This window comes from Pipistrellus kuhlii, unplaced genomic scaffold (assembly GCF_014108245.1).
Source record: "Pipistrellus kuhlii isolate mPipKuh1 unplaced genomic scaffold, mPipKuh1.p scaffold_m20_p_13, whole genome shotgun sequence".
NCBI lineage: Eukaryota > Metazoa > Chordata > Mammalia > Chiroptera > Vespertilionidae > Pipistrellus > Pipistrellus kuhlii.
Window position 1 is genome coordinate 16,340,193 of NW_023425438.1, and position 21,929 is coordinate 16,362,121.

The 21,929-nt window shown below is 36.3% G+C and overlaps 1 long non-coding RNA gene across 1 annotated transcript; it reads left to right on the forward strand.

Annotated features, from left to right (window-relative positions):
• The first annotated feature begins 682 nt into the window (after window positions 1-682).
• LOC123652211 lies at window positions 683-17,417 on the forward strand. The gene is made up of 3 exons (XR_006741407.1): window positions 683-1,213; window positions 15,626-15,702; window positions 17,317-17,417. It is a non-coding gene; the product is annotated as an uncharacterized LOC123652211 (long non-coding RNA).
• Window positions 17,418-21,929: the final 4,512 nt, after the last annotated feature.

Sequence of the window (21,929 nt, forward strand, 5' to 3'; positions counted from 1 at the left end):
TTTAGTAATGATGTGTTATGTATAATAAAAATAGAACCATGTGTTTCCCCCCCCCCCCCCAACACTTTTTGGTACAATGGCACATTGCAACTTCAAGGAAACCACCACATAACTAAAGTCATTTCATGTATATCCTTTAAGTGAACTGCCTTTCCCAGCTATCTAATTTACCCAATAAAAATCTTGCAGGTCAGTATTACATTTCATTACTTTCTTGCAGTTGATGATTCACCATTTTCTATGTCATGTTTTGTCATCATGGAAGAAAAAAATCACATTCAATTTTTCTTCCCTGCCCCCCACTCATACTCTAGCATCAGATTGAAAACTTTTAGTTAAATGAATAGTTGGTTCAAATACTACTTGAAATATAGACACAGTGTTCTCAACAAGAGAAATCTTGAATTTAACTTTCATTAACTCATGTAAAACATATTTTAATTAAATCTTAGAAAACCACACACACATTTCATAGATATGACATGTACTATTTTCCCCTGGATTTTTGTATTTGCAGGTGTTCTCAGATTTTGCTTACAATTTTAAAAGATCTGCTTTAGTTATTACAATGTGGTGATGTACTGCAGTCGCATTTCAAGTGAAATGGATCTGATGTGGCTAGCTTAGCCTGTATCCCAGAAAACAGAAGAGAGGCAGACAGATACTATTCATACTTCTCCTTCAGACCCCTGCCGCATCCAGCTTCCATTATTCTGCCTCAATCTGCTATTGCCAAACCATCCCTGACGACGGGACTATGATAACCGCTGCAACATGTTCTCCTCAGCTTCCCAAGTGCTCGGTCCTTCAAACAAGGAAGCAAGCAAATGGGAAAGGTACGGAAAGTCCAGTGCGTACAGCTGGTTTCAGCAATTTCAACTTGCGTAAGACCCCGTTTGTGAAAGAAACCCAAGAATCTTCGAACAGGATGTAATCAACCTCCGATCTACTGAGAAACATTGCAAAAAAAAAAAAAAAAATGACTTCAGCTGCCAAAAATAATAATGTCGTTTACAAGCAGCTTCTCCTATGTGTAAGGAAGAGCCAGCCACCCAGGAGTCCGTGCTGGCTTTGGAGGAGCGAGGGGAGAAAGAGGCACAGTCTACCTCCCCCACTTGAAAATGCACACTATCAGAACCCACTGGAAGCTGCGGCCCATTCCGAAGGTGCTGGCAACGTCGAGGGACATTCGTATCCACAAAAATTCCGAACGGTAAGTGACCCTGGATTATACTTGACAACCATTCTGTACTGTCACTTTCCCTCTGTAACCAAGCTGCCCTGTCTCATTTAAATTCCTTAGTCACGAACCCCAACCTAAATCTTTCCTCCTTTCTTTTTCTGCACCCTTCCCTTCCTTCCCCCCCCCCCACACACAAAAAAATAAATAATATTTATCTGGCAGCTTCCCTCAAGGGACATCAAGAGCTTAGGAGGGACTATTCACGAATGCTCCTTCAGATAACTTTCACCGCAAAGCCCTGCACCTACCTCTCCAGCAGGCCTGGCCTTGGGGTCCGCATGGGCTGGATGTGAAAAAAGAGCCAGTGTGCTGGCTTCTCCACATTTGCCAGAAAGAAGGGACCTGGGATACTTGTCCTTTAAGTGTCTCTAAACATGGTTTGCATAGCTGGATCGCTGCTTATCTGTGCCTTTCGGCTTTCGCTTCCATACATGGATCTGCTCCCAACAGTAACTCCAAGCTGTCGAAAAGGAGCTATCTGGCAGCTCCCCGCTTCATCCAACACATGGATGATAAAAATACACATTTAGAGATCCTTCCAGCCAGGCCCGCTCTCACCCCGCCATCCTGCCACTGTGCCTTTTCTGCAAATGTCCTTTTCAGATCAACATTTCTCCTCTCCACACAGTCAGAGAACGAACGGTTTCTGTCTGATTCCCACAAACAAAACAAAAAAAAAAACAGCAACAAAAAAAAAATTCAGGAGAGCGGTTTGCTTAGCTTTATGAAAACAGGGTATTATTAAGGTCCCAGAAGCCTCATCCTGAAAGATTGTAGCGGTCAAGATATGCAGGGGGATCAAGAATTGTTTAGTGAACGAATGAACATGCAAATGAATGGTTGAGCAAATGGATGGCATTGTACGTGAATAAATAAAAACATGATGCATTCGCTTAATTAGGAGTAGTTGTTAACACTCTGGATTATTTGTCTTAAAGGATAAGGTAGCAGCAGAAGGTCAGAGTAATCAACATACCCAAAAGGAAAGGAGAGGCCAGGTTTTTATTTCAACAACTTCTCATTTAGGATATTGTGGCAGGACTGGCTTAGTCAGCTATTATAGAGCATATGGTTTGAGATTTAGAAAACTTTTTTTTTAAGGTAGAGAATGTAAACCCGAATAGAATACTAATTGCTACACTTGTTCAGTGTCAGTGATACTGTAAATGACACATGACTATGACCTAAATCTTAAGATGGGGGAGGAGGATGAGAGGAGGAATCCTGCTCTGTATAGTAGGTGAGAGGTATTTCGTCAGGGGTTGCCCAAACTCTGCTTAGCTTTCCAGTTCCTTTGTAAGTTTGCTTTTCAGTGTTTAAATTTATTTTCCTTTTTTAAAACAATTTGCTGTTACTCTGTGTAACAAGTGGTCAAAATATGGAGAGAGAGAGAAAGAGGGGTAATTTCCAAATAACATATTTCCATGGGTAAAATTTTCTCAAAATCATGTTTAAACGTTTGTAGAATTTTTCTTCTTGAAGAAGAAAAAAAAGAAATTTGAGGGACACAGGCACAATTCATTTTAATGTTCTGAAATAAGATTAGTTTACTTTAAAAAATTCAGAGGAAAAAATGGAGGGATAGACAAAACAAGACATGCAAAATAATAATTGTTACCCATGGTCAATATGGGTTCATTATAGCATCCCTTCAACTTTGTGTATATTTAACATTTCTATAAAAGAAATAAAGGAAAAAAGAGAAGGGTACAAAATAAATATATAAATGGCAAGTTTGAGGAATCCTGGATTTTAGTGATCTCTATGCAAAGCAAGAAGGGGCAAGGTTGTATCTTTTCATTCAAAATATTCTGACATTCTAACTTCTTTCCTTTAAATCCAATCATATATATTCATATTCCATATAATACTACACTTCATATTCTATAATACCTATATAATATGTTATGTATAATACATGCATATTATATAAAACCTACATTAATAACATCCTATCTAATAAAAGATAAACATGCAAATTGACCACCCATCCGCTATGCCTTCAAGCCATGCCCACCAGCCAATAAAGAGTGACTATGCAAATTAACCCAGCCAAGATGGCAGTTAATTTGCATATCCAGGTGCAGAGTGAAGACTGAAGACAGCATAGAAGGAAGTCAAGTGCTGCAGAAGGGGGCAAAGCTGTGAAGAAGCAGGCGAGGTGGCAGGGAAGGGAGGGAAGCAGGCGAGGAGGTGAGAATGGTCACAGGAAGCCCTATTCTTGCAGGAATAGGCCCGAGGAAGCCCTATTCTTGTAGGACTCTTCCTACAACGGGCCTCTAAAAATATATAATAATATATAGTCTATATAATACTGTATATCTAATGAAAATTAATGTATGATGTTTATTGTTATTTTTCAAATATATTTTTATTAATTTCAAAGATGAAGGGAGGAGAAAGAGAGAGAAACACAATGATGAGAGAGAATCATTGATAGGTTGCCTCCCACACTGCCCCTACTGGGGATCGAACCTTCAACCCAGGCCTGTGCCCTTGACCAGAATTGAAACCAGGACCCTTCAGTCCACAGACAAATGCTCTATCCACTGAGCCAAACCAGCTATACTTAAAAAGCAGACCAAATATAGCTCAGAGATGGACAGAGTAGATGATTACCTTACCCAGGAGCATTCAATATCCTCTCTTCACTTGCCTTTTTCTACTTTAGAAATTCAGAAGCAACACTGTTTCCTCACAGTCCTTGACAGCCGAGAATGTCCATGTAACTCAGTTTGGTCAGGCAGGTGTAAACAGGAGCCCCCTGGGTGGGACTTCAGAAAAGCCTTTCTTTCTGCTCAAACCTGGAAGGCTCAGCTTGTCCCTTTATCCCTTCCACTTAGTTCCTTCTGAGTCAGAAAGCTCGAAGCCTGCCAATCGCTGCAGCGATTTGGTGACCAGGAGGGAACACGTGGAAGATGAAGGCTATGGAGCATAGCACTGGCACTGTCACAGAGTTCTATTTTTTTCTCTGTTAATCAAGAGAACACTTGACCTTCTACGCTTAGAATTATCCTATGAGTTAATGCGTGTGGTATATATCTTCATCAATTATAAGGGATTATATGAATGTAAGGTGCTGTTTATTTAATCCACAGTGTGGTTGATACACAGGACCCACAGTGACTCCACAGTTACATAGACCAGAGACCAGGAGTCTGCTTTCTGTTCAGAGAAGAAGCTGCGGACACTCTGACTGCTGTAATTCAAACCTGTTTGTGAATTCTCCTCTGGAGTGAGGAGCGGCAGCCAAGGTATGAAATGCTTGTATACCCCAAAGTCTATTTGCCTATGGTGGGTTGGCCAAATGGAGATGGCGGGCCCTTGCTGAGGTTTGCTGGGGAAGTGAGCCAATTTCCTGCCTTACCTTTGGGCAATCAGTATTCTGGGCTGGGGTGATCTCATCCAATTCTGGAAGATGCTGTGGGATGTGTGGATAGGAAAATATCGGATAAATAGCTTAAGGGCCTATCATGCTTCCCAAGAAAGAGGTTCAATTGGCCTCCTCTGAACCCTGTCGATGCAGAAGTCAGAATTGCTGTATTCACATCCATTTGCCCCATTCACAACTATGAAAGGATAGAGCACAGTGCTTCTGGGCATGCTGTTTCCCTAGGAGGATAGCTTTGCACAGGCTGTTCCTTTCAATGGAATGTTCTGTACTTCCTCCCCAAAATATAATAGGTACATGTTATGTACCTCCCCTCCCCCCCAAATACGTACATACATGCACTCCACCTTTGCCTGAAGAACATATTCTGTCTTTTAACATTCCGCTGGGTGTTGCTTCCTTTCTGAAGTTTTTCCTGACCTCACCACCAGGTAGTCTAAAGCACAGATAGCATTTTCTTTTAGTCTGTTCTTACCTGTCAGCCCCCGGCCATTAGACTGTGAGCTCCTGGAAGACTGGGGCATTGTGTTATTTGCCAACTCTGTATCGCCAGCATCATGTCCATCCTATAGTAAGCAAACCACACGTTTGTTGAATAAATCAATGCATTGATAAATGAGTAGACAATAGTTAACCCTCAACTACTGGCTATTAGTTTAGCAACCCCCCCCCCCCCCCCGCCCCTGAAATGTAAGATATAAGAATCTCAAGTATCCCATTGCTTATCTGTGTAGGAATTGTCAACTCTAATGAGACAGAAAACACTGTTCAAAATATTGACATCATCCTGATTTAGCCAGGAAGATTATCTAACAATTACAGTTACCTGATTCAATGGGCCAGTACATTAGTATGGATCTTTTAGAGTGGGTAGCTGACACCAATTATTACTGTTAAAGAGGGGTGAGGATTGCACTTTTTAAAAACATTGTAGCTGTTAATTTTCTTGTGATTTAAAAAAAAATGTTTCTTTCTTTGTCTAATGATGTGAGGGTAATCTTTCATGAAAGACTTGTTGAGGCACAAGGAAAGTTTTCAAAGGATTTGAAGACAAACAAATAGCAAAATTTCCATTCCATCTTGGAAGACCAGAAATGAGAAGAAAAGAGATTAAGATGGCTTTTTACCCAAGATCAGAAGCTCAAACATCACCTTTTCTAAGTAGGTTTTTTTGGACCTGTTTCCAGTACCACTATTGACATTTTAATTAGTCTCAGTTGGGTTCCCTTAGCACAATGTTCATGTTTCCTTTTTAACAACTTTTTTGATATAGTAGTATAACTCACATACCATATAATTTACTGAGCTAAAGTTTACAAATCAATGGTTTTGAGTATATTCACAGATATGTGCAAAAAACATCAACTATCAACTTTAAAACATTTCCACCATCTCCTTATCCCTCCGTCCTCCCCTGCCCTAACTAACACTAATCAAGTTTCTGTGTCTATACATTACCCTATTGTGGACTTTCATACACCTGGAATGATATAATATGTGGTCTTTTGTGACGGACTTCTTTCCCTTTTTATAGCTCATCCATTTGTAGCAGGAATCAGTATTTTCATTCCTTTTTAAGGAGGAATAATACTCCTTTGTGTAGATCTACCATATATTGTTTATCCATTTATCCACTGATGAACATTTGGTTCCCATCCTTTTTCCATCTTTGCCTATTATAGATCATGCTGCTATAAATATTTGTGTTTGAATTTCTCTGGGGTGTGCACCCAGGAATAGAATTGCCAATAAATCTATGTTTAATTATTTTAGAAACTTCTAGATTGTTTTTCCAAAGCAGTGTCACCAATTTACATTCTCATCAGCAGTGTATGAGGGTTTACTTTCTGCGCATATTTGTCATCTGCCTTGTTTGTTTTCTGACTTTTTCATTCTAGTGTTTGTGAAGTGGTGTCTTGTTGTGGTTTTGATTTACATTTCCTGATGACTAATGATGTTGAACAATCTTTCAAGTGCTTATTGTTTATTTGTATATCTTCCTCAGAGAAATACCTATTCACATTATTTGGCCATTAAAAAAAAACTGGGTTATTTGTATTTTTTATTGAGTTGAAAATGTCTTTTATACACTTTAGAACAAGTACATTAGATATATGATTTCCGAATATTTTCTAGAATTTTGTGGATTGTTTTTTCATTTTCTTGATGGTATTCTATGAAGCACAAAAGCTTTAAATATTGATGATGTTCTATTGATCTGTTGTTTTCTTTTGTTGTTCATACTTTTGGTATCATATGCCCACTCTGAGATCATGAAGATTTGTCCCTATGCTTTCTTCTAAGAGTTTTATAGTTTCAGCTCTTATAGTTAGAGTTTCAGCTCATCCATTTAGAGTTAACTTTTCTATATAAAATGAACTTCATTCTTTTGTATCTGGATACCCACTTGTCCCAGCACCATTTGTTGAAAAAAACTATTCTTTCCCATTGAATAGTCTTGGAACTCTTGTTGAATATCAGTTGACCTTAAATGTATAGGTTTATTTCTGGAATCTCAGTTTATTCCTTTTGACCTATATGTCTCTTCTTGTGCCAGTAACACAGTGTCTTCATTATTTTATAGTCGTTTTAAAATCAGGATGTGTGAGTCCTCCTACTTTGTTCTTTTTTAGGATTTTATGGTTATTCTGGTTCCCTTTTAAGTCATAAATTTTAGAATCAGGTTTTCAACTGCTATAAAGTCAGCTGAGATTCTGATAGGAATTATGTTGAATTCATAAATCATATTAGGGTACACTGCCATCTTAACAATATTGTCTTCTGGTCCATAACAGAGGGTGCTTGCCATTTATTTAATTTCAACAATATTTTATAGTTTTCAGAGTATACGTTTTTCACTTTTTTGTTATTTCTAAGTATTATATTCTTTTTATGCTATTATGAATGGAATTGTTTTCTTAATTTTATTCCAGATTGAAAATGAAGCCATCTAGGTCCTTATTTTATGGGTAAATTTTGCATATTAATTAACTCTCTTTTCTTGATATAGATTTATTCAAATTGTCGGTTTCTTCTTGAATCAAGTTAAGTAGTTTGTGTCTTTCTAGGAATTCGTCATTTCACCTAAGTTATCAATTTGTTAGCATATGATTATTCATTTCTTTTAATTTTTTTTTTCTTGTAGGGTCAGTAATAACGGTCACCCTTTCCTTTCTAAATCTTGGAATTAGAGTCTCCTTTCTTTTTTTTCTTGGTAATCTAGATAAGTGTCATTTTAGTTCTTATAATTGTTATAGGTTTTTAATCAATTGGCTCTTTTTATTATAAAATGTCCCTCTTTATCTCTGGCAACATTTTTTATTTTAAAGTCTCTTTTGCCTAAATTAGTATAACCATTTAAGTTTTCTTGTGATTGCTAAATTCATGATCTGTCCTTTTCTTATCTTTAATTTTCTATCTATTTATGTCTTTGAATCTAAAGCATCTTTTCTGTAGAAAACATTATTATATTATTTTCATTTTATTGTTTTTAACCCAGTCTAAAAAATTTCTATCTTTTGATCCAATTGTTTAACATCCTCACATTTAATCTTATTATTGATGTAGTTGAATTTACATGTTTCATTTTACCTTTTGCTTTCTATATGTCTCAGGTCTGTTTTTGTTCATCTATTCTTTCCTACTACTTTCTTTAGCATTAAGTAAATATTTTCTAATGTAGTATGTTAATTACTTTAGTGATTTTTTTCACTATATTTTTGAATTATTATTAATTGGTTGCTCAAGAGTTACTATATACATCTTAACTTATCAGGATCAGCCTCAGATTTAGAGTATCTTAATTCCAGTGATATACAGAAATACTCCACTTATATAGCTCTACTCCTGTCCCCCCTTTTGTGGTATTATTGTTATATGTATTGCACCTATTAATGTTACCAAATCAATAATACATTGTAACAATTATTACTTTATTACCTGTAGTTGCTTTCTTAGCTCAATACAGCTTTGTTTCCTCTGTTTCTTTTGTGCTTTGTATTATTGGTAAGTACATTACACATTATATAATGTTTTTATTTGTGGCAGGCCCAACAACATATTATATACATATTTTATTTACTTTTTAAAAATATATTTTATTGATTTCTTACAGAGAGGGAGAGGAATAGAGAGCTAGAAACACTGATGAGAGAAACATCGAGCAGCTGCCTCCTGCACACCCCCACCAGGTATGTGCACACAACCAAGGTACATGCCCTTAACCGGAATCGAACCCAGGACCCTTCAGTCCTCAGGCAGACGCTCTATCCACTGAGCCAAACCAGTTTTGGCTATGTACATAACTTAATATAATTCTCTTTAAATTGGTTAGGAGAAAGGACAAAATGTCTATTATAGTATTTTTTTTATAATTATTTAATTACCTTTACAGTGGTCTTTGTTTATGTGGCTTCACATTGCCATGTAGGCTTGCTTGCCTTCAGCCTGAACTACTTCTAGTATTACTTATAGGGCAAGTCTGATAGCAGCCAAATTCTTTGATCTTTTGTTTATCTGGAAAAGTATTTATTTTTGCTTTACTTAAAAAAAAAATCGTTTTGCTGATTGTAGGATTCTTGGTTGAGAGTTTTTTCTCTTTGTACATTTTGAATATGTTATCCTACCGCCTCTGGCCTTTAGTGTTTCTGCTGAGAAGTCAGAAAATCATTTACTGAAGTTCTATTGTAAAGCGTCCCACTGTTTTTCTTTTATTGCTTTCAAAGTTTATCCTTGTCTTTGATTTTCAGCATTTTTACCATCCTGTGTCTATTTGTGGGATTTAGTTGGAGTATGCAGTTATTTTCTAAATGTTTTCTGTCTTTCTAGGACACCCTTTTCTTGGTCCTTTGTCTAGAGAGAGCAGGCTTTTGTTAGGATTTTTTTTTTTTTTTTTTTTTTTTTTTTTTTTTTTTTTTTTTTTAATACCAGCTCCATGTTTGAGATATCTGAGGCAAAAGAAAGTTCAGGGAACTCATTATTATGTTGTTGATGGGTTCCAGTATCCCTCACTGATCTGCCTTCTTTCAGAGTTTTATGCTTCTTTTATTATAATGCCTAGTGTTAATTCCTTTATATAATGTCCATTCCTTAATGTGATTTCATATCTCTCCCCCTTAGTTGTACTTTATAGGAGAAATAGGAAAAAGGATGTTTATTCCATATTTCTGGGAGCAGAAATATGAACCTTTTATCTCTTACAAGATAATTATTCATTTTCCTTTTACCTGGTACAATGATGGCTAAACTCAGTTTTATTTGCCCCAAAATGCCTCATTCCTTCAGTTAGCATTCAATTTGCTAAATACTGCCAGCAAAGACATAAACAAACAAACAAACAAAAACAACAACAACCACAAATGAACAAAACAAGCAAATAAAACAAACAAAATAGTCAGATTGCAATTTTAGAGAGAAAAATATATGAAATTGAGCAAAAAAAGACACTCTTTAGAAATTTAAGTTAAAATCATTTACAAGTGTCCTAGAGGTTTTCATTAAATTTTGTTTTGATTTTTAATCTTGGGTTTAAAAAACAAACAAAATTTTCTTGACTTATCTGTTGTGGAAGTTAGCCATACATGATATGTAAATTAGAAGAGGTTGTGGAAGCATCAATATTATAACTCTATAATAACAACCTAAAATGTAAAGACCATGGAGCTTAATAATCACTTCCCTAGAATACATTTTATTAATTATTTTAAACCAAATAAAGTTTCAATTGAAGTTTCTCTTTTAATCCTCCATTTTTAAATATTGACTTCCAAGTTTGAATTTAACATTGAATAAGAATTACAAATTTACTTAATTATCCCCTTAAAGTTTTTGTTTAATGTGGTGAAATCTCTCTCATTATTTAAAAATATAGTTATTCACTGAAATCGGTTTGGCTCAATGGATAGAGCGTTGGCCTGCGGACTGAAAGGTCCCACGTTCAATTCCAGTCAAGGGCATGTGCCTTGGTTGTGGGCACATCCCCAGTTGGGGGTGTGCAAGAGGCAGCTGATTGATGTTTTTCTCCCATTGATGTTTCTAACTCTCTATCTTTCTCCTTTCCTCTCTGTAAAAAAAATCAATAAAATATATTTTTAAAAAGACAAAAAATATAATTCTACAACATTACAGATCCCGCCAAACTTTTTTTCCCCTAAAAATTATAAACATGTGCTTTCAATTTTAGAATTTTATTTGAAGGGCAAATAGGTCCCAGGTACAAAACCCAGGCATCTATTCTCTCTTCTATTTCTTTCTCAAATCTTTCTAAATTATTTAAACAATTTCCATGATCACAACTGCCACATAAATCTATAAATTTCAAATATCTACCTCTCTTCATGACATCTTTCTTTCTGCACTCCCCTTATAATTCCAATTTGTATTTGAACTTTCTGCTTGGATATATTGCAATGACCTCAAATAAAACATGTCCTAAACTGAACAACTTAGCATTCTCCCACACAAACTAGTCTTTCTCATATTGACTTCTCCTTTATAAATAGGAGTACAACCTTTTCAGTTTCTCAAACTGGAAAGTTCAGTGACATGTGTTCCTTCTACACCCACCTTGCATTTAAATCAACACAAATTCCTTAAGATAACCTAAATTATCTCTTAACTTCAGTCTTTCATCACAACACTGTTCTCATAACTTTTATTATTTCTCCCCTGGAAAGAACTTCTGATCTGACCTTTCTCATACCAATATTTTCTGACATAGGTTCCTTTTCCACTTGAGTGATATTCCTCAAAATAGGAATCTACTAGTATAATGAAACCATCACCATCAGCAACAAATCTCCATATTTATTGTTCTGTTCAAACTCTGCCTAGCTTTCCAGTGATCATAAGGTACACAAATCAATCTTCATCTGTATCCTGTCCAGTTACATTTCCTATGACTCTTTCCTGTGTTGTTTATTTGCCAATGTTAATGAACTCTTTACTACATCACACACACATCACAATCTCTATAACTAGGCTATTACACATGTTTTTCTTTTCACCTAGAAAAGCTTCTCTTTTCAAAGTATTGCTCATCCTGTAAGATCAAACTACAATTGCACTTACATTACGAAGCCTTCCTTGAAGTCTTCATCCACATTCCTCCTGAACTTTGCTAATGCCTTTTTTATACAATTTTTGATGCTACACTGACTCTTTGATTATACCATGAATTCCTTGAGTGCTGGAACTAAGTCTTAGTTAATATTGTATCTAGCACATAAACAATGTTGCACACTTAATGTTTTATACAACATTATGAAGGGCAGTAGTACATGAACAGTTAAGGGAATTAGAATTTACTAGGACCATTGGGGGCCAGAGGGTCTTTTAAAATGGCAAATGAGCAATGGAGGGGAGGGGCAAGAAGGAACTTGTTGTTTTTATTTATTCAGATTTATAGCTTAGAAAATGTTTTGGATTACTTTACTATTGACTATAATTATCTCCCTGTTACCTAATGCAGAAATCGGTCACTAACCTTATAAGGCTATAGTATTCATTCATGTGTTATAAATGTTTGATCTAATGGAAAGAGATGGCTCTACTGGCAAAGCTGTGTGCATTTAATACAATTCCATGGCTAGTTTTTGGACTTGGCTCAGACTCTTAAAAAAATCCAGATATGGACTAGAGAGCTGACACCCTTTGCCCCTGGTGTCCCTGGTGAATATTAGCACTCATGAAGATAAAAAAACCAAACTTCCTGTTTGATTCTTCCTCTGGTTTTAATTTTTCCTTCTTGTTAAACACTGCGTTTTCTGTTTGTTTCTTCTCCTTTAGACCTACTGCATAACTTTTGACCGTATCTTTCTACAAATTGATGTATTATAGTATATCTACAAATTGATGTCTACATGACCACTACCTTGTTTTACAGGGCTGTACAAATTGCCTTATCTATATAACACTCTTAGAGACAGCCATGGACAGGAATACCTGAAAATTATCATTGAAAACACAAAGATTGGAGCCAGGAACAGGGAAAGATTTGGCAAATGAAGTGTTGGTTCACGAGGTGTATATTCATATGAGGACTCAACAATGAAGCCTCTTACATAATATGTGAAATTGTGATCCAGTCTTCCAAGACTGTCTGCCCTGATCCCAATAAAACATCACATTTTCAACACGCTTGCATTGATTTTTCATAAAAAAATATTGTATTCTGTCTCAGAAGCATACTAGCTAGTGGAACTCTGAAGTAACTTTTTTTCTACTCTATGATCAAGTACTGAAGTGTCTGAAAGGAAAATGGAACTCTTAAATTTTTCTGGCATCTTCAGGTGGAAGCATCATAAATTCAAAACTGAGCTACTCGGTCTACCCACTGGTGCTGCTTGTATCTCTGGTCTTCAGTGGGAAACAGCTAGCAGGGATTTTGCCTCACCTTTCTTAAAACTGCAGCCCCACTTTGATCTTTATATATTTCAATCAAACTGAAATCACCAACTGATGACAAAATGCCTAACAAACATCAGGCTTCATTTCTATCTGTGCCTCATCCTTTGTGCCTGTACTTCATCCTTCTATCAAGATTGGATATCTTGGTGGTTGTTATATAGATACATTCAGATTGGGATCTTGTTCTCTTCCTTAAGACGTGCCTAACTTAGGCTGCATCTACAGAAAACATAAACTGGGTGACTTAGCCGAAACCGATTTGGCTCAGTGGATAGAGCATTGGCCTGCGGACTGAAAAGTCCTGGGTTCGATTCCAGTCAAGAGCATGTACCTTGGTTGTAGGCACATCCCCAGTGGGGGATATGCAAGAGGCAGCTGATCGATGATTCTCTCTCATCGATGTTTCTAACTCTCTGTCCCTCTCTCTTCCTCTCTGTAAGAAATGAATAAAATATATTTTAAAATAAAAAAACTAAATAAATAAAAAATAAACAATAAACTGGGTGACTTAAAAAACAAATGTTTATGGAAGTTCAGGAGTTCTGGAGGCTGGAACTCCGAGATCGGGGTGGCTGCATAGTTGGATTCTTAGTTGGTGAAGGCCCTCTTCCTGGTTTTCAGGTAGTCACCTTCTTGCTCTATATTCATGTGACAGAGAGTGAGTGCTTTGGTCTCTTCAGCTTCCTATAATGGAACCAATCTCATGATGGGGACTCCATCCTCATAATTTTGCCTAAACTTAATTACCCACATCCAAATACCATAATATTAGCGATTAGGACTACTATATATAGGGCAAATACAAACATTCTGTCCATAGCAGGACTTGATTGGTGTTACTTGTTATTCCTCACTTCTCTATTGTGGATGGACTGCCACTTGTGCCTTTTATTATTATTTTATTTTAATATTGTATATAAGTCCTGTTCCATAAATATTTTCTGTCACTCCTTGGGTTACCTTTTTAATGTATTAGTGATGTTATTCTGAGTTTCCTCTAGTTCTTTAAATAGCTAGTTTCTATCAATCTGGTGGGTTAAATAAGGATCTTCATTAATCATCTTTTTTTAAGGATCCTGTCAATGAAACATTTTAAGGAGAAGTACAGTATGATCAGATGTTCCATTTTAAAAGATCATTCATGCTATTGTGTGTAAATGATAGGGATAAGAGACCAGTTCACATATTCATCAAACATTTTTAAAGACATCTTGGTTGTTCCTGGTTTGACTGTTGCAGCAGAGAGAAAAGAAGTAGAGATGGAGCCCAGATATATTTAACAGTGAAATCTGAGACTTGGTGGATTAAATGTGAGAGATTGCAAGAGAGGGTGATAACATGCCTGCCTCATAAATTTATGGCTTACGTATTTGGGTGCCATTCAAAACCAAACTCCAATTTTGCCCTTCCCTGTTCAGCATTTTCAATACTTTCCCAAACCATTTAGGGTGAAATATAAAATTCTTAACTTAGTTCTCAGAAATGTTTTAAGTTCTACTTCCTGGTGACATTTTAATCTCACCTCTTATGACTCACTACAAATGTCTCGCACTGCATGTGCAATCTGACCACTTAGAAAAACTTGGTTTTCTTCATACTCATGCTATTTTCCCTAGGCCTTTTCATCCTGCCTAGAATATCCTTCATTTTCTTCTTCTTTAATTAGCTGATTATCTATGAATTTTTAGGCTTACATCAGTTGTCATTTCCTGTGGGAAGATGATGGCTCTTCAGCTATGATTTAGGTTTTTGAAGCACAATTTGCACAATCCTCACATTCCATTCTATAATTATAGGGAAATTACTCTTTTATTGTTTCTGTTTTCAATTAGATTTCAAATTCCATAAAGTCGGGGAACAGATTTCATTTGTACTTGAATTGTTAAGACTTATCATGCTTGCTCTGGCTAGTGTGTTCAATGGTTAGAGCATTGGCCTGTGTACCAAAGGGTCTCAGATTCAATTCCAGGTGAAGGTCACACACCTCAGTTGCAGGTTTAATCCCTGATCCCTGGTTGGTATGCATTGGGGAGGCAACCATTTGATGTTTCTCTCTCTTTCTCTCCCTGCCCTTCCATCTCTCTCTTCTATTCTCTCTAAAACACAATCCTCAGGTGAGAATTAATGAACAAACAACAACAAAAAAGGACTTAGCATACAATAGGTGTTCAATATACTATTTCATTGAATAAATGACATAATGGATAGGTTATTAAATTCTTCTTGATCAGAAAAAATAAAACAAGATTTCATGGAATAATTGTATGGTTTTGAATTAGATTTCTCACTCTTGAAGCTGCAATAGAATTGGGACAGGCACAGGTATTGGCACAGACCAAGCAAAAAGAACTTATGTCTTGAGTTCCTGAGTGAATAAATGGTAAACAAGAAGGTAGGAATTCCAGTTGGAAAGAAGAGTTTGAGTAATGGCAGAAAAGCAGTATAATACAGAATCTGTTTGACCAATTGAAGGAGTCCACTTTGGTTGAAGGTTAGGGTAATTGATGGAGATCATGGGAACCCAAAGGAACTCAACATTTCGATTTTGGATTTGTTTATTTGTATTATATATCATTGCATGACAGATTACATTATCTGTGCTTTCAAGTCATCATTGGAAATCTGGCTCTGACTGAACTGGTGGTATCCAAGATGATCTTGGGTAAACCCGTTTCATTTTTGCTCTCTTTACAGAGTTTGATTTTGTTTTTCTGTGTCCTTGCAAATAACAGGCTTCCATTTCTATCCAAATTCATGTCCTTTGAGAAATATATATTTACATTTTCAAGGAGATTATTCAAGTTTTTACATATGAGCACTTGAACAACAGAATAGAAAGCCCAAAGCACTGGCCTCAAATTCCTCCTGGGCTTCAAGGTCTCTAGCCCATCACAGGTGACCAGTGTGGATACTCATATGGCATGCAAGGTTCTTCCTCTAAGAGTAAGCAAGAAGGTTGGGAGTAATATTGAGTTATTATTCAATAATTTAGTTACATATTTCATTTAAAAAGCAAATCAAAACAAAACAGCATCCAATTACTTTTGCTCTCTATTAAGATTGGTGATTCTCCTTTCAAAGTGGATTAGAATATTCCTAACATCAGGAACCAAGCCTAATTTATACTTGGTAATCTGTTTGTAGTACCTAACAATGTGTTACATTCCTAAATAAATATTCAATACATTCCTAAAGAGATTTTTGTGAACTGGTATTTCCCTTAATTTACTCAGATGTTGTTGTAAAGACTGTCACCAAACACCGCCTATAAAAAATAAATCAGTGTTTAAAAGGCTTTATTCATTATAATAGAGTATCATTTAAAGTTTATTCTAGCTTCCTATGTATACAGCCTAGTTAAGCATGGCCATCTGCAAAGGCTTATCTCTATAGAACAGGCAGAAACATTAATGTCCTTGGAGAAATATATATTTACATTTTCAAGGAGATTATTCAAAATAAAGTACAACAAAGAATTTTTGTTTTGTTTTGGTTATACTAGGCAGAGTTTGAAGAAAAGAGCAGAAATAGGAGTAAGCAATTTCAAGGCATTTTGATTGTAATTGGTGGACAACAGACTAGAGAGAAAATCTTGAAATGCTGTTCGCTTCTCTCTCCATATCCTCGCTGGAACCCAGGGGACGTTTGGGATTGGGGATTTAAATGCCCTGATGGATGAAGAGGCATCCTGTCAAGCCAGTTGTAAGCAGACTGAATAAGGTTGACACTAATGGGAGAATTGAGTGATGATGGTGAGGCTGAAAAGGCAGGGAAGCATTTACCACACACAGCTGGTCATTGGTTCCAAAGAAAAATCAAGAGGCTCGGCAAAAATTACTTGTTACTAAACATTTCTTAGGAACTAGCTATTCTAGAGATTCATTAAATCCATCTATGCCCAAAAATTATTACATGTGTCACCTTAAGCCATTCATTAACACAGAAATAAGGCACAGTGGCTGTTTAGAAAAATGCAGACATTACACGAAGATCTGTATTTTAACAAACAAGAGCTTATCTTATTTAAGGTAGTTTAGAACGATCTACAAGCTATTTAATGAGATTTCTTTTTGCAGGAAACAAGTAAAATAAATCACTGCTCTCCTTCAGGTTTTTTTTTTTCTTTTCATCCCACATGCAAAATTTTAACCACCATGAAAGGAGAAAATCTCTAGTCCTAAAAACTCAATATCTTGTCCACAAATACAGGTAAATGGGAACTACAACCTTTCCATAACAACATTAGCCATTGTGATTTGTTTTCTATTTGCTACAGACTCAACACTGATAAGTGTGAGATGCTTCAAAGTATTTCGGTGCTTGTAATTTGCTTCAAGGACTAAGAGAGACAAGTTTGAAAGCAATATGTTCTGATCATGAAACCTCTGGAAACAGCAGCAACTTGATATCGAGCAATCAAGAACTGAAGGTTTATTTTGAATGGGAGGCATTGTCAGACTGCGAGACTGAGTGAAGCTGAGAAAAAGTGCAAACACAACCAATAGAGACTTCAGGGGTGAAGTTACTGAGAACCTGCTTTGTTGCATGTTTTTCTGCTGCCACATTTGCACTGAACCCGCAGATTGCAATACTGTCTGTGGAGAAAGAGACTGTTCTTCAATTTATTTTTATTCTTAATGACAGCTTTTGAGCTGTCATTTAAAAATACAATGATAAAATGGCTTTTTCAGAAATTAAAAAGTATATTTCAAAGCTCCACTGTATATTGGACAGGTAGGAGTGCCTCATCATTTAATTGTCTTTAATATATATTGCTTCTACAGTCTACATTCTATTTTATTTACTTATTTTTATTATTCAGAGTAATGCAGATGTCCCTCCTTTATTTTCTCCCCCTTATCCCCCACCACCCAGTTCCTAGCTCACCTCAGGCCTTTTGGAATACTATGCAGTTGTAAAAAAAGAAGAATCTGCTGAAATCGGTTTGGCTCAGTGGATAGAGCATCGGCCTGTGGACTGAAAGGTCTCGGGTTTGATTTGGTCAAGGCATGTACCTTGGTTGTGGGCATATCCCCAGTAGGGGGTGTGCAAGAGGCAGCTGATCAATGACTCTCTCTCATCAATGTTTCTAACTCTCTATCCCTCTCTCTTCCTCTCTGTAAAAAAATCAATAAAATATATATTTTAAAAAAAATAAGAAGAAGAATCTATTACCTTTGAGACAGCATGGATGGCCCTGAAGAATATTATGCTAAGTGAAATAAGCCAGTCAGAGAAAGACAAATATCACATGATCTCACTCATATGTGGAATTTAATGAACACAATAAACTCATGAATAAAACAGAACCAGGGGCATGGAAACATGGAACAGACTGACAAATGTCAGAGGGAAGGGGAGAGAGGGAGAAGAAATTAACCAAAGAACTTATATGTATATATGCATTGCTCTGTCATCTATTTTTTATATCAGCTGTTCTCCTTTTTCTGTAGTTGTATAACTGTGGGTAAATTCATTAAAGTTATCCTGGTCCCTACAATGTAATTATTATCATTATTTATTTTAATCCTTATCCCAGGATATGCTTATTGATTTTGAAACAGAGAAATATTGCGAGATAGAGAAACTTCAATTCTTTGCTTCCTGTGTGTAACCTGACCAGGGATCGAACCCAAAATCTAGGAATATGTGCTGACCTGGAATTGAACCTGTAACCTTTTGGTGTATGGGATTATACTCCAATCAACTGAGTCACCCAGCTCTTTGTTAGTGTTACTATTTGATTGATAGAGATCATAGAAGCTGCTCATTAAATATTGTTGGACAATTTATAATTACAGCATTTTATATTTGGATACCACTTTAGGTGTTTGTAAAACACTTTAACATAACTTACTTAATTAAACTTCACTGGAAAACAAATATATTGTCCAAATATGTGTTTCAGGCCTCCTTATTTTATAGCTATGTTTCATGTATCACACACACCCGTCACAAGATATGGGAAGAGAGATACATGACTACATCAGCAATGTTTCCCAAACTCATGCTTTATGCTTTGCTTAGAGTTTCCTTCTGATTATAACTTAAAAAACAAAACAAAACAAAACCTGCCTCCTCTTCATATTATAAGAAAATCACTTGATAATTCAGAAAACCCTTCCTTCCTTCCTTCCTTCCTTTTCCTTCCTTCCTTCCTTCCTTCCTTCCTTCCTTCCTTCCTTCCTTCCTTCCTTCCTCCTTCCTTCCTTTCTTTCTTTCTTTCTTTCTTTCTTTCTTTCTTTCTTTCTTTCTTTCTTTCTTTCTTTCTTTCTTTCTTTCTTTCTTTCTTTCTTTTTCTTAACTCCTATAACTGTGTAAGGCACTGATGGAGTCAGTTACCACATGGACTACAAACATGAATAAGATGAAGTTTTTCACTTAGGTGAGATAAAAATTTTCATTTGCTTTCTTCACCTAATCCTTCCCAACTAGCACTCTCACTAGACACTCATTTTAGAACTCTGAGAGCCTGGGCAGGCTCAACTGTTTTTAGAACTGTTCTCATCTACTTAGATGTACAATGCTCCTTGTCATCTGGTTGCCTTTATATTGCAAAGGGCAGAGGCAAATTATTCAGATCAACATCAGTGGGTCCGGAGTATTGAAATACTCCTCTTAGCCACAATGCCAAGTTACTTTATTTGTTCATGAAGCACTTAAAAATGAGAAAGAACAGCAGGCCTTCAAGAGAGAACAGAGAGAGAGAGTTGGTCCGCAATGCTTTCATTACCAAAAGAGGGTGTTAAAACGCATAGAAATGTAAAATGTCTTTTAAAAAAAATCAATGAATGGCACTGCCAGTTACAGCTCATACCAGGGATCATACAAGGGAATGGTTCTAAAGTATAAAAGGTATTTCAATTATTCCTGCTGAGTGTTAATGCCTTTGAAACTTTGGGGGGGAGGGGACCTGCCAAATAACAGTACCACTGCCTACAGGCTCCAACAAAAATTATAATGTAGTTGTATGGAAGGAAGTACCTTCCTTGGAACATGGATTTTCTGAAAATGTGTGTTCAATCCTGTAGGCTTGAAAGCTGTCAGAACTGACCAGGAGATAAAAGAATAATATAATGTGTTGGCACCCATACATCATTTTTTTTCCTTCTGTGGACTTCAGAGCAAGGTGTGGGTATAACTCAACCTTCTCATGCTGTCACTTAGACTCTTAGCCAGTGTGCTGTATCACATCTAGCAACCTGGGAAGTGACCAAGTCTCACGGTAGGAACTTTTAGGGATTTCATTTCTTGTTAGGCAACCCATACACATAGGCAACCCATACACATAGGCGGCGGTCTGCATAGAGTGTTGCTACATGTCCCAGCCGCATCACTGTTACACCCCACTTACTGCTCTGTCAGGTAACAAAAGTCAGGGCTTTAACTCAGTCACTTCTTTGGAACCCAGTGTCTACAGAAAAGGCAGAGGGTTTATTACCAAATGAAAACCTGGAGAAGAGGCTACCTCAGACTTTCTCGCTTTATACCAATAGTTTATTAAAAATGGTTCTATTTAAGTTATTTATAGCTCACATCAAGACTGTTATTTAAGGGTTGAGATATTATACTAAAGAACCATTGGGTTCTTATGATATTAGGATTTGTGCGAGATAAAGCTCATTGTTGCCATGGGGATCAGTAAATAGTCTTGATCTGAGACACGAGTTTCTACTGCCAAGACATGGGTGGGAGACGTGGTTCCCACAGACACTGTTTTCTGTAGACTAAAAATACAGTATGATTTCCATTAAAGGGCAAATAAAAAATCATGGTGATAAAGTCTAAAGGGAAACATACCCTATAATTTTCAGAACAATTAAGCAGTGAGCTCACTATCCAATACTTGGAGATATTTGTATGCAATATTAATTATGTTCATGCTCTTTCATGTCAAAGGTGGTGTCACAACTGGAGCTTAATTTTTAATGCTGTTTCACACAGCCTTAATAAAGAAGTCATTTGTGGAGATGGACACATTACACAGACATATATTACTTCATTTCAGGGTTATAATATAAACTAAACACACTGGCATTAACTTTACAAAAGTTGTGTTGGTTTGCAAAATACTGTTTCAAATGGTTGTGATGAATGTAAATTCTATGAATACTGCTTTTAAGACCTCTGGTCAAGACATCTAAAGCTTCACAACATTTCCATGAAATTTATTGTTGAATAGCATGTCAACAGAAATATAATCAATCCTTTGATTTATAGGGTGCTGTAGAGTTGGCAAAATGATTTCACCACCAATCATTTTGCTTGAAGTACTTCACAATCTTGTGAGGTAGACAGTACTGAGGATACATTACTAGTCCCCTTTCATATAATGGGATTGAGAATTAAAAAGGTTCAACTGATGCCAAAATTACATCAATAACAATTGCGAGACTGAACACTAAGCCCCCAACTTAAAACTACTCTCTCTAGTCTATTGTAGCGCTAGGGAAATGACATACTTTATTTTATGTAATTACTCTTATGCACTCTATCATTACATCATCAAGGCACGTAGATTTGATTTTGAAATAATTAAAGCTAAAGCATCATCTGAACTATTGTCTGAAAATTCTGTTAAACTAAAAAGCAGTTCAATAAAAATTTCCATTGGTTGTGGCTTGGTACCCTCATGGTGCTATAGAGGGTATTCATTTTAAGAAAAATTTAAATGAATTGGTTCCTTTCACATATTGAAAGGAACTAATTTTCAGTTCATTATAAATCCTGCCGAGATCAAGTTTTACTTATTTTTCCACTTAAAGGGTAGATTTCCTTCCTATTCTTACTGCCCTTCCCTTCCATGACCTCTTGGCTTGTCAGCCTTATTGAATTTATCATTGCACAATTTAACCTATATTTTTTCATTACTTTGATGGATGTCAAGGT